Source organism: Convolutriloba macropyga, chromosome 7 (genome assembly GCF_964194025.1).
Source record: "Convolutriloba macropyga chromosome 7, txConMacr16.3, whole genome shotgun sequence".
NCBI lineage: Eukaryota > Metazoa > Xenacoelomorpha > Acoela > Convolutidae > Convolutriloba > Convolutriloba macropyga.
Window position 1 is genome coordinate 62,864,466 of NC_134474.1, and position 16,580 is coordinate 62,881,045.

General features: G+C 35.1%; 1 protein-coding gene across 3 annotated transcripts in view; it reads left to right on the forward strand.

The window, feature by feature from the left end:
• Nucleotides 1-16,580, forward strand: part of LOC142343235 (uncharacterized) — a 595,961-nt gene that overhangs the window by 102,929 nt on the left and 476,452 nt on the right. The window lies entirely within an intron of this gene.

The following is a 16,580-nucleotide window of genomic DNA, read 5'->3' on the forward strand; positions in this document are numbered from 1 at the left end:
ACATCACGTGTTATCGCAATTTTTTTTTTTACAAATTTGCTTTTTTTTCTGACATTTGATGTACTTGTTCAATATTTTTTATCGCCGGACGCCGAAACATCTTGTTTAGAGTTCAATAATAAATTACTGGAAAACTTTTGTTGGCCAATAAAATTTGAATAATTTTCAACTTTATAATGTCAACATTTATGGGATTTTTCTATTCTTCCAATTTTCCTAAATTTTTTAGGAAACTTCATAGTTTATAGATTTATTGGAATGTTTATCAAGATTTTAACATCACGAATTTTAGTATTTTTTGCCGAACCTCGCAACTTTTCGCCACTTAAGTTTATTTTTAGGGTTTATCAAGCCAGAGGGGTGCAGAAAACCCCATTTACGATTTGACAAAAAATTAGTTGACAATATTCAGTAGCTATCGAAGGTTTTTCAAGTTTTTGATATAACAGATTTTACAGATATAACAGAGCCATGAAAACTCTGTAAAGTTTAATAATAGGTTTCTGCATAGTTTTTAGAAGTAACGCAATGTTTTTCAAGATTTTAATCTTAGCATTTTTGAAGGAATTTTTATGTTTGCCATTTTTTGTGATTATTCATGTTTTTTCAGGCGCCAGGGACCAGAAAGACTCAACTGGGGTTTGATAATGAAATACCAAAATTTTTTCCAATGCGCAGCTTTTTAATTTTAACAATTTAGTTGCTTGAGTTTTAGCAATTTTTTGATAAAATTACCACCATCAACTCCCCCGCTCTCGCTACTGTGAGGTGGGTGATTCGAATAATAGTGATAGGAATTGCTTCTCAGTTTATCGCCAGGACCAACAGAGCTCGAGTGGTTTTGATACATTTGGTTAGTCCTCGAGAAGGGCGAAAGAGCTGGGTTCGGCAATCCACTGTTATTTGAAGGGTAATGGATCCGTTATATTTTTGCTTGTTGTGGGGCATTTCCCAATTCAGCTTTAGTTTCTGTAGAAAGGAAAACGATTATTTGATCTCAATTTGAGTATTGCCCTGTTGTTTTGGTTTATCTACAAGAATGAACATTAATAAAAATTGAAATGAGCCCACCCATGAAGAAAGACATTGCTGAACACGCTGCGCGCGATAAATACCGACGACAGGAGTTGACATTGATAGACTAGTTATCTTTTGTCTTGTTGCTCAATTCCAAAATCACGTTTTTATCAAATCAAATCATTGATCTGTTCCAGTGTTGATGAAGCAGAAAAAATTCACTTAAAACATCAAAAATCTAAATTTGAAGATCCTGAGTGAAAATTAAAAATTGATTTGGAAAACGAAATCTCAGAAATTTTTTATTTAACAATAAACAATATTCCAGGAGCCTCTTACTTTGCTGTTTTTCAATTGAACCAAATATATTTTATATGTAAATAGAAAATCTTTAACTTGCATTTTAACTAAGGACGCTAGATATAGCAAAAACGTTTGTACATTGAATTTTGTAATTAGCATTTTAACAAGTTGATTCAATCCAACCGTAGAGATATGTGTTGTTTGCAGAGACTGGAAAAGCAAAACTAAAGGTCTGGCCGGTCGAAACAAATTGAATCAATTTACAATTATCGAACAAAACTATACAATTCACAACTAGAAGCATTTGTCAAAAAAAAATGAAACTAATGCAAAATGAGATAAATGTCGTGATTTCTGGTCCAGTTGGTGTTAAGGAGGTTTTATGGAGCGCCCTCAATCATATTACTGATTATTGTGTAGTACAGTATATTATAATATTATTAATTGCCCTCAAATGTAGATTTGTAGCATTTATATTAGTTTCCTTCGTCTTTTGTTATGCGATTTTTCGCTTGACCGATTTTTCGTCTGATGTTTTTGACTTTTCGTCCTCAAACACATGATAAATAGGTACCACCCAGTAGGCATTAAGTGCTCTTAGAGTTTTTCAGCTCTGTTTCAGCTCAAACTGTTTTGGAGACTTATTGTGAAGGGCGGTTCTTAGAGGTTGAAGACACCCCCACTGTTGACCCCACACTATTGCGCCCCCACCAGGCTGTTGCCCAACCTACACCATTATTGCCCACTCCCCCTCCCCATCAGCCCCCGTTGCAGCCCCTGGCTACAGACGAACAACCGATCGTTAAAAACACGCAATTTTAAACTTATTTTTACAATTTTTTTCAAGCCTTTGGAAAAATTTGATTTTTTCAATTTCTTTCGGCCCTAGGTTCCAATAAACCTCCTCTAGGGTTTTTGAAAAGTTTACTGGGTATTTTGTAGTGGTATTGGAGTGTTTTTAACATTTTAACGATACACATATTAGCATTTTTTTGACAAAACGGTCAAATGTTTTTCAATTTTTGGACGTTTATTTTTATTATCAATTTCTATATTTAGTATGGTTTTTCGTCTGACCCTTTTGGCTTCCCGTTTTTTAAAATGGGATGAACGGAGAGTGCTCAATGTGCATTAAATTTCATTAGAGGTCCTTAGCTGCGTTTAGTAATCCTCCAAGTGATTATTATGGTGAAGTTACTGGGAGGGCCGTAGTTTAATGTTAAAAGGCAAATTTTAGGAGTTTCTGAGCCAAAAACGTTACATTTTTTGTACTTTGTCATCACTTTCTGATTTTTTTGGTGAAACACTTCGAAATTGAGGCTGGTGAATGTTGATTTAGCTTCTCTGCAAGACACAAGCATTTATTATTACCATTTCAAGAGCTATATGTTTGGATTCGCCGAAGAAAAGCACGCAAATTTATTTTAAGTTTCAAAAGTTTTTGTCAATTTTTGATTGTTTTCAGCCCTGGTGTCAAAGAACTTTTCACAGCGTTTTATAATAGCTTGCTTCATAGTTTTTAGTGACAATGAATGATTTTCAATATTTTAAAAATACAAATATCTTTTTTTAATTTTTCCTGTTAATTATTGCCATTAAACAATTTTTTCTAGCAACAGGGGCCAGAAAACCTCCTTAATGGTTTGATTATAGGATACTGAAATTTTGTTTTGAAGTCTGGTCTTTTTTTTATTTATCAAGCTCGAGGGCCAAGAGACCTCCTCTAGGGTTTAATAATACGTTATTGAATAAATTCTTATATCATGAAATGTTAAGGTTTGAACATCACGTGTTATCGCATTTTTTTTTACAAATTTGCTTTTTTTCTGACATTTGATGAACTTGTTCAATATTTTTTATCGCCAGACGCCGAAACATCTTGTTTAGAGTTCAATAATAAATTACTGGAAAACTTTTGTTGGCCAATAAAATTTGAATAATTTTCAACTTTATAATGTCAACATTTATGGGATTTTTCTATTCTTCCAATTTTCCTAAATTTTTTAGGAAACTTCATAGTTTATAGATTTATTGGAATGTTTATCAAGATTTTAACATCACGAATTTTAGTATTTTTTGCGAACCTCGCAACTTTTTGCCACTTAAGTTCATTTTTAGGGTTTATCAAGCCAGAGGGGTGCAGAAAACCCCATTTACGATTTGACAAAAAATTAGTTGACAATATTCAGTAGCTATCGAAGGTTTTTCAAGTTTTTGATATAACAGATTTTACAGATATAACAGAGCCATGAAAACTCTGCAAAGTTTAATGATAGGTTTCTGCATAGTTTTTAGAAGTAACGCAATGTTTTTCAAGATTTTAATCTCACGAGTTCTAGCATTTTTGAAGGAATTTTTATGTTTGCCATTTTTTGTGATTATTCATGTTTTTTCAGGCGCCAGGGACCAGAAAGACTCAACTGGGGTTTGATAATGAAATATCAAAATTTTTTCCAATGCGCAGCTTTTTAATTTTAACAATTTAGTTGCTTGAGTTTTAGCAATTTTTTGATAAAATTACCACCATCAACTCCCCCGCTCTCGCAAATGTGAGGTGGGTGATTCGAATAATAGTGATAGGAATTGCTTCTCAGTTTATCGCCAGGACCAACAGAGCTCGAGTGGTTTTGGTACATTTGGTTAGTCCTCGAGAAGGGCGAAAGAGCTGGGTTCGGCAATCCACTGTTGGTTGAAGGGGTAATGGATGCGTTATGGTTTTGATTGTTTCTGAGAACGGGAACAGTGTACGGGGAACTAGCCATCTGATGTTGAGGTTGCTGAGGCGTTTGCTATTGATGAGAAAACAAAGAATGTTGCAGATTGAAGTGGTGCTTAGTCATCATCATTTTTCTGAGTTATTATCCTTTTTCAAATTAATGAATCTTAATGAGCCAGTCAAACTATTTAAGGCATGGAACCGGTACACTGGATAATCTCTTGAGAAAATGAAATGGTTTTGAAGAGTTTATTAAGAATTTTAGCAGAATTTAAAGTTTGCAATTGTTTTAAAATATCAATATTTCTATTCTTTTCTGAGTATAAGAATTTTTATTAGCCAACGAAATTTTTTAAGTCTTACAGTTGAGTAACATGGAAGAAATATAGACACAAAAATTGGTTTTGACCATTCTTTCGCTTGGAAATCTGGAAACTTTTCTCTTAAAATTTACACTTTTCATATTTTTATATTGTTTAGTTACTAACAAGCTGGAAAATTAGAAGTTGCCGAGTTGTATCTTATGGATATTTCTCTCTCTCTCTCTCTCTCTCTCTCTCTCTCTCTTTCTCTCTCTCTCTAATTTTTTAATATAAGCGTTACTGCATGGTTTATAGATTTATTTGGATGTTTATCAAGAGTTCAACATCACCAATTTTAGAATTTTTAGACGAACCTCGCATCTTTTTGCCACTTGAGGTCATTTTTGGGGTTTATCAAGTCGAAGGTGGCAGAAAATCATATTTACGGTTTGGCAAAAAAGTTAGCTGACAATATTCAATAGCTATCGAAAGTTTTTCAAATTTTTGATATAACAGATTTTAGCAAAATTTGTTAAAACTTGCAAATTTTTCCTAGTTTCCTGAAAATTTTTGTCATTGTTGTTTCTCCAGCCTCAAGAGCCATGGAAACTCCTCTAGAGTTTAAAATAGGTTTATGCATAGTATTTAGATGTAATGAAATGTTTTTCAAGATTTAATCTCACGAGTTTCAGCACTTTTTTTGAATTTGCATTTTTTGCCATTTTTCGTGATTATTCATATTTTTTCAAGCGGCAGGTAGCAGAAAGACTCATAAAAGGTTTGATAAAAAAAACTTTTTTTCTTATCCAATACTTTTCAATTTTAACAATTCAGTTGCTTAAGTTTTGGCAATTTTCTTGATAAAATTACCACCACCACCTCCCCCGCTCTCGCTACTGTAAGGGGGTGATTCGAATGATGGTGATAAGAATTTGTTCTCAGTTTATCGGCAGGACCAACAGAGCTCGAATGGTTTTGGTACATGTGGTTGGTCCTCGAGAAGGGCGGAGGAGCTGGGTTCGGCAATCCACTGTTGGTTGAAGGGGTAATGGATGCGTTATGGTTTTGATTGTTTCTGAGAACGAGAACAGTGTACGGGGAACTAGCTATGTGATGTTGAGGTTGCTGATGCATTTGCGATTGATGAGAAAACAAAGAATTTTGCAGGTTGAAATGGTGCTTGGCCATCATCATTTTTTGCAGATATTATCATTTTTCAAGTTTATAGATCTTTCTGAGCCAGTGAAACTATTGAAGGCATGAAACTGGGACACTGGATAATCTCTTGAGACAATGAGTTGGTTTTTAAGTGTTTATTAAGAGTTTTAGCAGAATTAAAGATTTGCAATTGAATTTAAAATTTAATATCTTTGTCTTTTTCTGAGTATAAGAGTAATTACTGGCCAACCACATTTTTTAAGTCCTACAGATGGCTAACATGGAAGAAATACAGCGACAAAAATTGGTTTTGACCATTTTTTTGCTTTGAAATCTGGAAACCTTTCTCTCAAGTTTTGCACTTTTCAAATTCTTATATGATTTAGTTACTAACAGACTGGAAAATTAGAAGTTGCCGAGTGGTAGCTTTTGGATATCTCTCTCTCTCTCTCTCTCTCTCTCTCTCTCTCTCTCTCGCTCTCGCCCTTGTTCTCGCTCTCTCGCTCTCCCGTAATCTCTCCCTCTCTCTATCGGTTTGGCTTTCTTTCCTTCTCTTTCTCGTTAACGTTTTCTCTATCACACACTATCTCTCTCTCTCTCTCTCTCTCTCTCTCTTTCCTTCAATCTTTTGTTCATGCTGCACTTCAGCTGCTGTTATGTGCAGTGATGTCACCATTTGTAACCCTAATTAACACTGATTTATAGTTGAAATGTATGAACATATTTCTTAAAATCAGAGTGTGCGATTCACGGAGACTGTTTGCAGGGATTTGGAAAACTTAATAGCGATTAATTTGGCTAGAGAAAATGGTTACAATCAATTGCTTTAATTGGCAGAACGTAACAACCAATTATTGTAGTAACTGCAATTATTGATCAATTAAAGTTCAGTTTCTATCAATAATTGTTTTCTCGTTTTTTTGTTAAATTTTTGTCAAGACTGTCCCTAAAACTTTACTCATATGGTTATACTGTTGCAGAATTTTATTTTTTCATCACGAGAAAGATTTCACTCGAAAATCTCTAATTACTTTGCGACAAATCTGTAGTCTGGAATTTTTTTTCTAGTTCCAAGTTTCATACGTGGGATTTTGCTGTTTCAAATCTCTCCAATAATTGGGCAAATAATTGGGTTGTCCCAATCAATTATGCATTAAATTTTGAGTCAGCAATTAATAATTTCATTCAATTAATTGCCAATAATTGCATTTCCATTTAATTTTTCTGAATCCCCGACAGTTTGGGAGACTTATATTTATGATATGGAGGGCGGCTTTTTTGAGAAATTGAGAACCCACCCTGTCCCCACATCAACCTCCAACCAATGCGCACCCCTGCAGATGGTTCAGGCCGTAACTGCTCCGTGCAGCCAAAGACTCCCTCGCACCCTTGCCCCCCCCCCTCATCTATGACTAGCTACTGACGAAGCCAACCGCACGGGAGCAATTCACACAACGTTATTCGGTCTTGTTTATATTATAATATGATTTAATTGAATCTCTCTTTCTCTTCTTATAGTTTTTTATATATTTTTATAACGATGCATTCCTCAAAACATGGCTTTAGTTAGTGTAAAATATTCCCAGAAGTGAGGGAGACAAAGACCTGATTTGTCAAAATTGATGAATGGCGCTCGGATCATAAACAGTACAGTGCTTGCTTCGGTAAACATATTGAAGCTCTTGGGGTTGTTGCGACTGATATCATTAATTCCTTGTGCTTATTCAGCCCCCAATATCGGTCATGTCTCCGTTCTCAAACAAACTCGGCCAAATAGCAGGAACCTAATGTAAACTTCCAATACTTTTGAACTGACTTCTAACCAAATCGAAACTTTTTTGGCAGTTTTTTTTATCAGATTGTTCTGTAGAAAACTATTGGAGAAATTTAATTTTTTAACCCCGGTTGTGAACCCTCTCTTTCTAAGCATGTCAATAATCGCTGATCATTTCTCTTGATTTCAATGGGCTCCATAGTATCCATTGGGTTCCAAATGGTTAAGATCATTTACAAACAAGTTGTTCGTTGGAAAGCAATATTTTTTGCGCATTCAAGGAACAAGACAGGTTTTAAAATTACCAATTATTTGAGTGAAATCCCTTGGCCCATATAAATGTTTTTATCGCGGAAACAGCAATGTAATGCGTAATGGCATTCTCATCGCATTATTGCAAAAGAAAGAACGTAAGGTGACGCCTCAAATAACAAAACCATTGCAAGACGGTTAGAACAATGGATAAAGTGGGACATAAAATACCTACTTCTTGAGTCCACAACTATCCAAAAACGAGTAGAGCTAAAGCAACGCAATCTCAAGATGTAAAAAAAAATTTGATAAAAACATGCCCGCAAAAAATTTACAATGCCATTGTTAGTCTTACTAAAAAAGGTTGTCATGGAAACCCTGTCCTTTCTGGCTTTGACGCCCACGAATTGCGAATGCCTATGACATTCCTTAAGGCGCTCTCGACTGATCTATGTAAAAATGCAGCTGAACTAGCAAGACGCAAAGAAACTTCTTATTTGAGTTTTCTTCTTCCTCCTAATACATGTCGGTTGATGGTTTTTGATAAATGCGCGGATGTGCGACCCATAGAAGTTGGGGAAGCCCTGGGGCTTGTTATTGGAAAAATTTTTATCGCCCAAATTAGCCCACTTGCATTGTTGGTGACGGGATTTGCACTTATACCATTTATTAAATTTCCTGACGGTTGATTTTTGTTCGAAAATGGTTATGCTGTAGGCTCTCTTGATGGCCTGAAAACAACGTTTTCACTCATTGAAAAAACATATTCCTGTTTTTCGTTACCACTGTACCAAGTTCCATATTAATAGCAAAAACATCTTCCCAAGAAAGCGCAACGAATCTTTGTTCACAATCAAGCAGAAACAGTTGTAGAGTACTTGGAAGTGTAATAAATTCTGATGGAGCAGTAAAAAAATTTGTAGGAAGATAAATAAAAGAGCAGAAATCTTCGTTGAAAAAGCTGGCTTTCGAATTCCATTCTTTCACCTCAAATTTTTAAAAAAAAAAATTGTTCATCATTTCAAGGTTCTAGCATAAAATTAAATTTTGTAGCTCGTGCATCACCTAATAATGAAGAATTGTTAAAAGATTGCTAGTAACCAATCAACGAGGAACTATTATCTAATCCATTAAAGAATGATTAAGGAATCTATCAAATAAATGGGAACATCTTTCATTTGCCGATAAGGGTGGCCTGAACATTCTGAAACCTGAGGACAGTTTTTAAGAATATGAGCGTTCAGGCACCTGCCAAGTCCCTTAATCCTATCTTTGCTTGAAGCCAAAATAGAGCAAAAACAGCTCATACACGAAAAAAGGGAACAAGCTAGTTGGCAAATCGAAAAAGACGAATATGAAGAGCGTATTCACTAATAACGAGATTCACTCACATGGCTAAGCTAGTTAGAATGGAGCATCAAGTTGGTTGAACGCTATAACCTTGAAGCGATATCACTTTGACTTAACAAAAAGCAAGTATCTTGATGGCCTGGCCAATCGCTATGGTTGAGACCACTAAATATGTCATTACTATGCGGATGCAATGAAATCATTACTGTGGCATATGTACCCACTGTCCAAAAGAAATATACACCCAGACAAGAAATACACACCCCAGTGAATATTGCAATTCTATTTGGATTCTGTTAACTGATGTCTAACTTGATGTCAATGTCGAACCTCATCTTCATCTGTGGCAGGGGGGAATTAACAACTGATGATGATGATGTCAGATTAAATATCAAGGCCGACAAACTTTGGAATTCCAGTTTCTGCAAATTATTTTTTGATGTAAGAATTTCAACCGGCTTGCAAAACTGCCCGGAACGCAGTTGCGCAAACTATAAGAATCATGAATCTATTAAAAGAACAAATTTGAACAAAAAGTAACCGATGTTGAGAAAGCAACGCTTTGTCCGGTTGTCTTGGCGTGCGACGGTGGAGCTGGCCTATCAGCTTCAAAGGCGCTGAAACAACTGTCACCAAAGGTTTCTGCGCAAAAAGTGAACTTCAACGCTGACATCGTCTAATATCTAAGGATAAAATCAATTTTGTTCTACTAAGAATGTCCATTTTCTGCAATCTAGACTCACGGACATTTAGGCGGCGCCAAATTGATGATGCTTCAAAGGCAGGCTGCTAGTTTGATTCGACTGCGTTTTCCATTAGTTGTTTGTGTTTTAATGCTCTTTGTTTTTTGTTATAATTTTTTCTTTAATGGTTTAAAAGAGATAGTAGTAAAGGAATATGATTTGAAGATCATTCTTCTAGGTTTAGTACCCAATTAATTATCAAACTTTGCAAGTTTCTGTTTGCTGATGCAGTTTCCAATTTTGAATATGCGCCAAAGAATTTGTCTGTGTTGACTGTTTTTTCACAATTGGGTTTCCCATTTCTTAAACACACTCTAAGCAGTATTTTGTACGGTATTTTTGTTCGGTAGAGATAATTTTCTTCGGTACTTACTAATCGATTTTTGTTTATGTACTTCTCCTCTGTTATGTTTGTGAGTCGAAATTCATTGAATACATTTAGGGTTTGGCAGTTTCGACGCTTTATTTTTCGTAGTCAAAGCACTAAAGTAAAATAGATCATTTCAAAAAAGAGACTGAGGACGAGTAATTTTATGTTTGAAAGTCCCTGTATATAGTAATCTTTTTCATTTAAAACTCATGTAGCAGTTGTTTGCAGCTAGATTAGAACAATGCAAAATGCCTAATGCAGACTCAGCGCTGAGAGTACCCCGGAACTGCCAATATTCACCCGGAGTTGTTGTGGGTCTGTTCCCAACTCAGCTTTCGTTCGCTAGAAAGGAAAACGACTATTTGATCTCAAGTTGAAACTTGCCCTGTTGTTTCGTGCTATCTACAAGAATGAAGATTGATAAAAACTGAAATAAGCTCACCAGTGAAGAAAGCCATTGCTGAACACGCTACGCGTGACAAATACCAAGGACAGCAGTTGACATTGAAAGAATAGTTATCATTTGTCATGTTGCTCTATTCGAAAATCACATTTTAGCAAATCAAGTCGTTGCTCTGCTCCAAAATGTTACCGAAGCGAAAGAAAATCACTTAAAACTTCAAAAATCTAAATTTGAAGATCTTGAATGGAAATTAAAAATTGATTTGGAAAACGAAATCTCAGAAAATTTCGATTTCACAATAAACAATATTCCAGGAGCCTTTTAATTTGCTTTTTTGTTCATTAAATGAATTAAAATCATTTTAATGGTAAATAGAAAAACTTTTTCATGCATTTCACTTAAAGACGCTAGATATAACAAAAACATTAAATTCACACTTTTATACATTAAATTTTGTAATTAGCATTTTAACAACACGGTTATCCAATCCATGCGTAGAGAAAACTGTTGTTTGCAGAGAAGATTGGAATAACAAAAGTAAAGGTCTGGTAGGTGGAAACAAATTGAATCACTTTACAATTTTCAAACAAAAATGTTTAAGCAAGAGCTAGAAGCATTTGTCAAAAAAGTGAAATTAATGCAAAATTAGATAACTGTCGTGATTTCCGTTTAAGTTGGTATTAAGGAGGTTTTCTGGAGCTCACTCAATCATATAAAATTCGGATGTCATTCAGGAAAATTTCTGGAGCTCACTCCATCATATAACTGATTTTTGTATGTTACAGCATTTTATAATATTTTTAATTGCTCTCAAATGAAGATTTGTAGCAACTATAATGGTTTTCTCGGTCTTTTTTGTGCAATTTTTCGCTTGACCGATTTTTTGTCTGACGTTTTTGACTTTTCGTCCTCATAAACATGATAAAGAGGTAACGCCCAGTAGGCATTAAGTGCCTTTAGAGCATTTCAGCTCTGTTTCAGCTCAAACTGTTTTGGAGACTTATAGTGAAGGGCGGTTCTTAGAGGTTGAACACACCCCCACTGTTGACCCCACAATTTTGCGCCCCCACCACGCTGTTGCCCAACTACCCCATTGTTGCCCACTCACACTCCCATCAGTCCCAATTGCACCCCCTGGCTACAGACGAACAACCGATTGTTAAAAACACGCATTTTAAACTAAATTTCACAATTTTTTTCAAGCATTTTGAAAACTTTGAGTTTTTGAATTCTTCCGGCCCTAGGTGTCAAGGAACCTCCTCTAGGGTTTTAGAATAGTTTACTGCGTAGTTTCTAGTGGTATTGGATTGGTTTTAACATTTTAACATTACACATTTTACCGTTTTTTTAACGAAACGTGCAAATGTTTTTAATTTTTTGGACGTTTAATTTTATTATCAATTTTTATTTTTAATATGACTTTTCGTCTGACCCTCTTGGCTTCTCATCTTTTAAAACGGGATGAAAGGATAGCGCTCATAGTGCATTAATTTTCATTAGAGGCCCTTAGCAGCGTTTAGTAATCCTCCAAGTGATTAGTATGGTGAAGTTACTGGGAAGGGCGTAGTTTAAGGTTAAAAGGCAAATTTTAGGAGTTTCTGAGCCAACAACATTTCATTTTTTGTGTTTTGTTATCTTTTTTTGAATTTTTTGGTTGAAACAGTCTGAAATTGAGGCTGGTGAAAGTTGATTTAGCTTCTCTGCAAGACACAATTAGTTATAATTACCATTTCAAGAGCTATATGTTTTGATTCTTCGTACAAAAACACGGAAACTTATTTCGATTTCAAAAGATTTTGTCAATTTTTGAGTGCTTTCAGCCCTGGTGTCAAAGAAACTTTCATAGGGTTTTTCGATAGGTTGCTGCATAGTTTTTAGTGACAGTTTTCAATATTTTAAAATGAGGAATATCTTTTTTTTTTAATTTTTCTGTTATTTATTGGCATTGTTCGATTTTTTTCTAGCCCCAGGTGCAAGAAAACCTCCTTAATCAATTGATTATAAGTTATTGAAAAATTTCTGTAGGCCTTGGAATAGGTTACAAGTCGGCCTAAATTTCTGTAGGCCTTGGAATAGGTTACAGAAACATTACCAATTTTCTGATAAAACTCTGCAAACTTCAAGTTTGTTTGAAAGTCTGTTCAGTTTTTAGTTTTCTCAAGCTCAAGGGCCAAAAGAACTCCTTTGGGGTTTGATAATACGTCATTGAATAATTTCTAGATATCATGAAATGTTTTTCAAAATCTAATTATCACGAGTTATGATAGTTTTTCTTAATAACTTGCATTTTTTCTGAAATTTGATGTAGTTGTTCATTTTTTCGAGCCCCAGACGCCCAAAAATCTTGTTTAGAGTTCACACTGGAAGACAATAATTTACTGGAAGACTTTTGTTGGCCATGGAATAATTTTCAACTTTATAATGTCAACATTTGTAATATTTTTTTAATCTTGCAAATTCCCTAATTTTTTTAGGTAAATTGTCATGTTTTAAGTTTTCTCATCCTCAAGAACCAAAAACCTCCACAAGTTTTTAATGTAAGTTTACTGCATGGTTTATAGATTTTTTGGGATGTTTATCAAGATTTCAACATAACCAGTTTTAGATTTTTTTTGACGAACCTCTCAATTTTTTGCCACTTGAGGTCATTTTTAGGGTTTATCAAGCCACAGGGTGCAGAAAAACATATTTACGGTTTGACAAAAAATTAGTTGACAATAATTAGTAGCTATCGAATGTTTTTCAAATTTTTGAAGTGTTTATTAAGAGTTTTGAAGTGTTTATTAAGAGTTTTAGCAGGATTAAAGATTTGCAATTGAATTTAAAATTTAATATATTTGTCCTTTTCTGAGTATAAGAATAATTACTGGCCAACAAAAATTTTTAAGTCCTACAGATGGCTAAAATGGAAAAAATACAGCGACAAAAATTGGTTTTGACCATCTTTTTGCTTTGAAATCTGGAAACCTTTCTCTCAAATTTTGCACTTTTCGTATTCTTATATGATTTAAATACTAACAAGCTGGAAGATTAGAAGTTGCCGAGTTGTATCTTATGGATATCTCTCTCTCTCTCTCTCTCTCTCTCTCTCTTTCTCTCTCTCTCTCTAATTTTTTAATATAAGGGTTACTGCATGGTTTATAGATTTATTGGGATGTATATCAAGAATACAACATCACCAATTTTAGAACTTTTAGACGAACCTCGCAACTTTTTGCGACTTGAGGTCATTTTTAGGGTTTATCAAGCCACAGGGGGCAGAAAACCATATTTACGGTTTGACAAAAAATTAGTTGACAATATTCAGTAGCTATCGAAAGTTTTTCAAATTTTTGATAAAACAGATTTTAGCAAAATTTGTTAAAACTTGCAAATTTTTCCTAGTTTCCTGAAAATTTTTGTCATTGTTGTTTCTCCAGGCTCAAGAGCCATGGAAAATGCTCTAGAGTTTAATAATAGGTTTATGCATAGTATTTAGATGTAATGGAATGTTTTTCAAGATTTAATCTCACGAGTTTCAGCATTTTTTTTGAATTTGCTTTTTTTGCCATTTTTTTTGATTATTGATATTTTTTCAAGCGGCAGGTAGCAGAAAGACTCATAAAAGGTTTGATAAAAAAAAACTTTTCTTATCCAATACTTTTCAATTTTAACAATTCAGTTGCTTAAGTTTTGGCAATTTTCTTGATAAAATTACCACCACCACCTCCCCCGCTCTCGCTACTGTAAGGGGGTGATTCGAATGATGGTGATAAGAATTTGTTCTCAGTTTATCGGCAGGACCAACAGAGCTCGAATGGTTTTGGTACATGTGGTTGGTCCTCGAGAAGGGCGGAGGAGCTGGGTTCGGCAATCCACTGTTGGTTGAAGGGGTAATGGATGCGTTATGGTTTTGATTGTTTCTGAGAACGGGAACAGTGTACGGGGAACTAGCTATGTGATGTTGAGGTTGCTGATGCTTTTGCGATTGATGAGAAAACAAAGAATTTTGCAGGTTGAAATGGTGCTTGGCCATCATCATTTTTTGCAGATATTATCATTTTTCAAGTTTATAGATCTTTCTGAGCCAGTGAAACTATTGAAGGCATGAAACTGGGACACTGGATAATCTCTTGAGACAATGAATTGGTTTTTAAGTGTTTATTAAGAGTTTTAGCAGAATTAAAGATTTGCAATTGAATTTAAAATTTAATATCTTTGTCCTTTTCTGAGTATAAGAGTAACTACTGGCCAACGACATTTTTTAAGTCCTACAGATGGCTAACATGGAAGAAATACAGCGACAAAATAGGTTTTGACCATTTTTTTGCTTTGAAATCTGGAAACCTTTCTCTCAAATTTTGCACTTTTCAAACTCTTATATGATTTAGTTACTAACAAGCTGGAAAATTAGAAGTTGCCGAGTTGTATCTATTGGATATCTCTCTCTCTCTCTCTCTCTCTCTCTCTCTCTCTCTCGCTCTCGCCCTTGCTCTCGCTCTCTCGCTCTCTCTCAATTTCTCCCTCTCTCTATCGGTTTGGCTTTCTTTCCTTCTCTTTCTCGTTAACGATTTCCCTATCACACACTATATCCCTCTCTCTCTCTCTCTTTCTCTCTCTCTCTCTCTCTCTCTCTCTCTCTGCCTTAAATCTTGTTCATGCTGCACTTCATTTGCTGTTATGTGTAGTGATGTCACCATTTGTAACCCTAATTAACACTGATTTATAGTTGAAATGTATGAGCATATCTTTAAAAATCAGAAATGACAACTGGCTTTTTTAAGAAATCATTGTTAAGTGCTCTCGAACGAATTTGAGCAAATGTATAAGTCCTGTTGGTCTTATGCGATTTTTCACTAGCCGATTTTTTGTCTAACGTGTCTGACTTTTCGTCATCAGAAACGGGATAGCGAAATAGCGCCCAGTGGGCATTAATTTCTCTCAGAGCTTTTCAGCTCACTAGCATCCAAGTGTGCTATTCACGGAGACTGTTTGCAGGGATTTGGAAAACTTATAGCAATTAATTTGGCTAGAGAAAAAATGGTTACAATCAATTAATTTAATTGGCGGAACGAACAATCAATTATTGCAATAATTGCAATTACTGATCAATTAAAACGTAAATTACTGATCAATTAAAAGTTCGAAAACGTTTGGTTTAAATATTGGAAGGAATTTTAATTTGACAAATTGGTTGCCTTTACATGATCAATTAAAGTTGAGTTTCTATCAATAATGTTTTCTCAATTTTTTGTTAAATTTTAGTCATGAAGGTGCCCAAAATTGTACGCATATGGTTTTACTCTTGCGGACATTTTTTTCATCACGAAAAATTTTTCACAAGAAAATCTCTAATTACTTTGCGACAAAAATCTGTAGTCTGGAATTTTTTCTCTAGCTCCAGTTTTCATACGTGGGAGTATTCTGTTTCAAATTTCTCCAATTATTGGGCAATTAATTGGGTCGTTCCAATCAATTATTGCATTTAAATTTGAGTCAGCAATCAATGATTGCAATCAATTAATTGCAATACCAATTAATTTTTCCAAAATCCCTGACTGTTAGGGATACTTATATTTATGATGTGGAGGGCGGTTTTTAGAAATTGAGCCCCCACATCGCCCTCCACCCAATGCACACCCCTGCAGATCGTTCAGGCCGTAAGTGCCCCGTGCAGCCAAAGACCCCCCTCGCACCTTTACCCCCCCCCCCCCCCCCTCATCCGTGGCTAGCTACTGACGAAGCCAACCGCTCGCTGGTCGTTTGAGAGCAATTCGCCCGACGTTAGTCGGTTATGTTTATATTATAAATTGATTTAATTGAATGTCTTCCTCTTCTTATAGTTTTTTATCCTTTATAACGGTGCTTTCCTCAAAATATGGCGTTAGTTAGTACAAAATCTTCCAAGAAGTGAGGGAGACAAAGACATCATTTGTCAAAATTAATGAATGGCGCTGGGATCATAAACAGTACAGTGCTTGTTTCAGTAAACATGTTGAAGCTCTTGGGGTTGGTGGGCCTGATATCATTAATTCATTGTGCTTATTCAGCAGCCCAATATCGATCATATCTCCGTTCTCAAACAAACTCGGCCAAGATGAACATCAGCCCTCTACCTCCAATCGACACAATTTTACAGACTTTGATTAGTTTTGTGATAACTTTGTATTGTGTCACTCAAATTGGCGCTGCTAACTTTAAGGAGATCCGTGC